We start from the raw sequence: 6,979 nt of genomic DNA, 5'->3' as shown, positions 1-6,979 counted from the left end.
GAGAACTCCCAATCTCCAAATCCATAGAACATACGAATCACCATATTTGATTCCATCTCCACCGCCCGAATGCCTAACACCTCTCTCATACACGATCATCCCACGAGAAATACTTGAAAGTTCTTCTGTACCACTTGACAAAATTTGAATATCAGCAGTCTATCAACTATGTGAGTACCACAATACTAATTTATACATCCGTAAGTCAAAATACAATGCGCCTTCTGAAGTCCGCCCCTTTCTCATACAACACCAAGTAGTAATAGTATTCATCTAGTTATTTGAAACCGTCCATGTTGTCCATCATTCGTTACCTTCTCTTCAAGACTGTACTTCCACCTTGTACATGAAAATCTAGCTTTTGTACAACACATAACATCTATCTTGCCATCATGTAAAAAGCACAAGAATCTTATTATCAACTTTGAGTCACCAATAATTTACATACTATTTTAGTTAGAAACCTTTCTCTTGCTTCTTTCCAGGAGGAAATCACAATACAGAACACGTTCTCCACACCGGTAGAAACCATCAAGAATACTTGGGAATCCATTTGCACATAATCAAGCCCTTAAAACTAAATTCCTCTAACTTGACCAAGCCACGCAAGTCACCAAGTCCAGGTGTATTTCCACAAAGCACATGTAGAAAACCCCCATATCATATGCACTCAAGGAACCGATCATATCCATTACCATACTGATCCAACCTACTACCCAGTTGTCTTATTTTCTCTGAGTCCCTTCCAAATTTGTCTTTAGATTGATACTTCTTCTTGCTAAAATATCATGATATTTAACGACAACTTACCCTACAAACCTTAGCATAGAATCACAATGCCCTACGGCCCATAAGTAACTGTATTCTTCTTAAGCACCTTCAAAAATACCACAACTATAACACTCACTCTGAGAATATTTTATGTGAATTTGAAATTGTTCTTCTTACCTTACTTATACAAAAATGTAGAATCCATAGTCATATAGAATTTCCGCAAGTCCAGGCACCATCAAATGCAAATCTCGGATTTTATTCCTACACAAGTCCGAAAACATTCTCAATTGCTATATATAATTCTCAAACCCACTGGAATTTTCTCGGGAGTCACCCACTTTGCTCAAATCTAATTGCACCGCCCAAATGGGCCAAAAGACACGTGCCCCATTAGCACCACAACACTCAAAGAAGTAACTCTACTTTAACACCATATATCAAATTCATACTCCGTGTGCACTACATCATTCACCAATAACAACTCACTCATCCAGTGAATTTCATTTACTCATACGTGCAATATAATCCTTAACCGGGAATTTCCTTATTCGAGTCATCCTCGATCTCAACTTCTTCAAGTCATAGCTAACCCACAAGTATGCCTCAGGCCAAAACTAAAATTTAATATATAACCATGAAATTAAGCCATCTGCAGCAGGCTCCCCCACTTGGCTCAAAGCTATAGATCATTTCATTCTATAAATCATAACACTCATACCGTATTACTGCCATGATACTACAGTGAGTTCAACAAAAACATTTCTCAAGCTCATGCAACACCAACCATAAAATACCTCAATCATCTGCTAAGCATGCGTTTATTTCTCTTAACAGTCAATTCAACTTTCTCAACCAGATTCAAATTCAAATCTTAACACATACCCTCTACTGGTAGAAAAGAAACTCTCCACTTAACATTATAAGGAACACACCTATGTAGATTACTCTGCAGGAGATAACCCACCTGCTCAGCCTTAAATTGGCATCTTGTTATACCCTTTTGCAACCACAATTACTATGCAATCACTTAATCTTTCTGAGTCCAAACTCATTAACAAGACATGAGAATGTAATTTGTCCCAAAATTTAACAATGTGAAAGATCCTTCAAAAGATTCGTACTCGAGACTGTACGTCACATCAAAACGAAAATCAAGCATCCAATGGCCTTTCCTTTACATTTCACAGAAACGCTTCTTGTCACATTTAAATCGTCTTAACACATCCCGTAGTTACATCGTACTCATCACAAGGACATTCCACTGCTCATCGAGCCACAAATTCCACTCGTAGGGACATTACGGTACATATGAGTCAAAATGTACAAGTTATGACTGAAGCTATCGAGCTTAAACTGATGTCTAACCATGGCCCCAAGTCCTCCAGACTGGCCCATCACCAAAACATACAATACACATCTCGCACATCAACCCTGAAATCACAAGCCGACGATACACAACAGATACCGAGCGCTCATGTGCGCATACGAATACGTGGAAGGAATTCAAAGAGTTATATTTCAAGCTGAATCAATTTTGCACAATAAGGAAAGAAAGATGGGAAGTATATATATATATCCTAAATGCCCTGTAGCCTCTCGAAGATAAGTATGGATGTCATCATACCGATCCGCAAGACTCTACTAGACACTTGCTCATGACTTGTAGAACCTATAAACCTAGAGCTCTGATACCATCTTGTAACGACCCAAAATCCAACTAGTCGTGATGGCATCTAACTCATCCCGTTAGGTAAGCCAATTTTCAACTAACTAATTTCAATAATAATTATTAAAGCAATTTAAGTGAATAAAGATCCTGATCTTATACAATCCCCAAGAACTGGTAGTACAAATCATGAGCTTCTAAGAATAGAGTATACAAAGCGAAAATAAAATAAATACATAGTCTATTTGAATAATGCATAAACAGAGCTTTTATAAATCTAAAGCTACCCTGAACAAGAGGCAGCTACATCAGGAACGCAGGTACATCTTCAAATCCATCAACCATCGAGCACAGCAACAACAACAGCCAATATCTACACGCAATGTGTAGAAGTGTAGTATCAGTACAACCAACCCCATGTACTGAGTAAGTAACAAACCTACCCGTAGGTTGAAGTAGTGAAAAGCTTCCACCAAGGTTGGGTCCAAAACCAATAGTCCACAACAATCCATAACAACATAAAGCAAATAATACCAGAAGTAACTTAGGGATAAAATACTCAGCCAAATAATGATTTCAAAAATAGTAGTTCTTTCTTTCAAATACATCAGTGAAAACCCAAATCGTTTGCCGAAGTTGCTAATAATATAAATAGTTTGAAAACAATAAATTTCTACAAAAATCTTTTCAATAATAAATAATATGTTTCATTTTCCTTCCGGATAACCCTTGTAAAACAAATGTATCACTATGCCCATCTGTCAAAATGTGTGAGAAATCATGAATGATGTGATGTTGTACAACATGAGAAAAAATACATCTCTATGCTTGTATGTCATGTGTGCATTCCAATGCGATGCAACTCAGTGATAAAATCATAAACAGCCCCTCGGGCAGAACATCACTCATATATAGCTCCTTGGGCAAACCTCACAGTCACTCGTGCCACTCTGGCATGCCTCAATAATAAATAATATGTTTCATTTTTCTTCCGGATAACCCTTGTAAAACAAATGTATCACTATGCCTATCTGTCAAAATGTATGAGAAATCATGAATGATGTGATGTTGTATAACATGAGAAAAAATACATCTCTATGCATGTATGTCATGTGTGCATTCCAATGCGATGCAACTCAGTGATAAAATCATAAACAGCCCCTCGGGCAGAACATCACTCATATATAGCCCCTCGGGCAAACCTCACAGTCACTCGTGCCACTCGGGCATACCTCACAATCACTCTTGTCACTCGGGCATACCTCACAATCACTCTTGCCACTCGGGGATATCTCACAATCACTTTTGCCACTCTGGCTTACCTCACAATCACTCATGCCTCCCAGTCACTCAGCACTCGGCACTTGCACTCAGTAGGTATTTGCGCTCACTGGGGGTGTGTACAGACTCCGGAGGGGCTCCTTCAGCCCAAGCGCTATAATCTGCACGGACAACTCACATGCTATAATAATAAAGTATGCTACAGGCGGGCAGCCCCGATCCACACTCATCCTCACAACCAGGCCCTCGGCCGATATCAAACTTGTTGCGGCGTGCAGCCCGATCCCATAAATATGCAATATACTGCGGCGTGCAGCCCGATCCCATAATTATCCTCACAAATCAGGCTCTCGGCCTCACTCAGTCATCAATCTCTCCAGTCTCTCGGGCTCACAATGTCATGAAAAATAGCCCAAAAATGATGATATGATGTATCAATAAATAACAACAGAGACTAAGATATGATATGCAATGAAATGAATATGACTGAGTATGAATTTTCAATTTAACACAATAATTCATAGCAATATGACCTCTGTGGGTCCCAATAATACTGGCACATAGCCTCAGCATGATTTTTAATATGCTTTTCAGCACAATTTCTTTAACACATAAAACCGCATGGAAAATGCCAAGATTATTTAACTATAAAATTTCACAGAAACAATTATGTCATAATTTCTATAGTGCACGCCCACACGCCCGTCACCTAGCATGTGCGTCACCTCCCAACAATTCACAAAAAAAAAAAACATATATTCAGGGTTCATACCCTCAATTCCAAGATTAGAAGAGTTAATTACCTCGAACATGCCAAATCCAATGTCCAGCATGCTAAGCAATGCTCTAGAAATTCTATTCTGCGTGCAACAACTTCCAAACGGCTCGAATCTAGTCACAATAATTTGACTAAGTCCACACAATTTATAAGAATTAATTCCATATCAAAACGCTAATATTTTTCATAAAATCCGAAATTACGCCCCAAAAAAATCACTCGTAGGGTCCACGTCTCGAAATCCGATGAAACTTGCAAAATACGACAACCCTTCCAATTACAAGTTCAACCATACTAATTTCACTCAAATCCGACTCCAAATCGGTATTCAAACTTGAAAAATTCTTTTTGTGACATTATAGAAATTTCCTTCTATTTCTCTTGAAGATTCACTAATCTTACACCAAAAATGAAGATTAATTCATGAAAAATAATCATAAGGGAGTTAAGAACACTTACCCCAAGTTATGTGAAAAATTTCCGCTCCAAAATCGCCCAAACCGAGCTCCAAAATGTCCAAAATGAGAAAAATCTCGGAACCCTCATTTTTAACACTGCCCAGGCATATCCGCACCTGCGCATCCACTTTTGCAGACAAAAATATGTGCCTGCGGTACTAGCTAGCCTTCCAAAACCTCGCATTTGCGGCCCTTTTCTTGCATCTGGGGGATTGCAGATGCGCATTCCCTTTCGCACCTGCGGTCGCCTCACGCCAGACCCAGTCCTTATCTGCGCCAACACCTTCGCACTTGCGGCCTGGCTGATGCGACAAATTTCTCGCACCTGGAAGCACTGCCCAGTTCCACACTTGACCGCTTCTGCGACTGATCTCGCGCACATGTGACTTCGCACCTGCGATCCAAAGCTTCGCGGGTGTGATCACACCAGTAGGCAGCAACCCCAGCATTTCCTTAAGTCCAAATTTGATCCGTTAACCATCCGAATCTCACCCAAGCCCCCTCGGGACCCCGTCCGAACATACCAAAAAGTCCCATAACATAACACGGACCTACTCGAGGCCTCAAATCATACCTAACAACATCAAAACGACGAATTACATCTTAATTCGAAATCATTTAACTTTGAAACTTCAAATTCTATAACTTGCGCCGAAACACATCAAATCACGTCCGATTGACCTCAAATTTTGTACACAAGTCACATTTCACATTACGGACCTATTCCAATTTCCTGAAGCAGATTCTGACCCCGATATTAAAAAGTCAAAACCCCGGTCAAACTTCTCGAAAATTTAACTTTCGACATTCCAAACCTAATTCCACTACGGACCTCCAAATAATTTTCCGGACATGCTCCTAAGTCAAAAATCACCATACGGAGCTATTGGAATCATCAGAATTAAACTCCGAGGTCGTTTACATATAAGTCAACATCCGGTCACTATTTTAACTTAAGCGTTAAACCTTGGAACTAAGTGTTCCAATTCATTCCAAAACCTCACCGGACCCGAACCAATTACCCCGGCAATTTATACAACAACTGTAAAGTACAATTTGAGCATTAAATGGGAAAATGGGGTTGTAATACTCAAAACGACCGGCCGGGTCGTTACACAATCGGACGTGGTTTGGTAGGTTTCGGTATCGGTTGTAGAATTTTGAAGTTTCAAGTTCTTTAAGTTTAAATTGGAGGGTGATTCATGATTTTAGAGTTGTTTGATGTGATTTGAGGGCTCGACTAAGTGTGTATGGTATTTTAGGACTTGTTGGTGTATTGGGTTGAGGTCCCGGGGGTATTTTGGATGGTTAACGGATCAAATTTAGTTTTGGAAGAACAGCTGAAGCTACTGCACCTGGTGTAATCGCACCTACGCAACACTGACCGCAGGTGCGAGCCCGCAAAAACGAGCCAAGGGGCGCAGGTGCGATTTGGAAGGAAGAGGCCAAAGGTCGCAGGTGCGGAGATATAACCACATATGCACATCCGCAAATACGGAAGATGGAGCGCAGAAGTGGAAAGGGCTAGGGCGTGAGGGATCGCAGAAGCGGAAAAATTCCGCAGGAGCGGGCGCGCAAGTGCGGCCCATTGCTCGTAGATGTGGACCCAATCCCCTTAAGTCATTTCCGCACCTGCGATGGAAATTCCGCAGGTGCGGCATCGCAGGTGCGACTATGGACCGCAAGTGTGAGATTTCTGGACAGAACACTTAAATGCAAGGGTTCACGATTTTTGCTCATTTTCAACATTTTGAGCTCGGGTTTGGCAATTTCTTGAGAGCATTTAGAGGGGTTTCTTGAGATAAGTCCCTTGTGCTTATTTTTGATCAATAATCTTGCATCCCCATGTATTTTTCCACCTATTTAGTGTGTATTTAAGGTTGAAATTGGGAATTTGAGGCTAGGGATTTGGAAGTTTGATTTGTGGATTTGGAGGACCATTTGGTGTCGGATTTTAGTAAAATTTGATATGGTTAGACTCGTGAGTGAACGGGCTTTCGTATTTTATGACTTTTACCTGAT

Source organism: Nicotiana tomentosiformis, chromosome 2 (assembly GCF_000390325.3).
Source record: "Nicotiana tomentosiformis chromosome 2, ASM39032v3, whole genome shotgun sequence".
In the NCBI taxonomy this organism is placed as follows: domain Eukaryota; kingdom Viridiplantae; phylum Streptophyta; class Magnoliopsida; order Solanales; family Solanaceae; genus Nicotiana; species Nicotiana tomentosiformis.
This window is presented reverse-complemented; position numbering follows the sequence as displayed.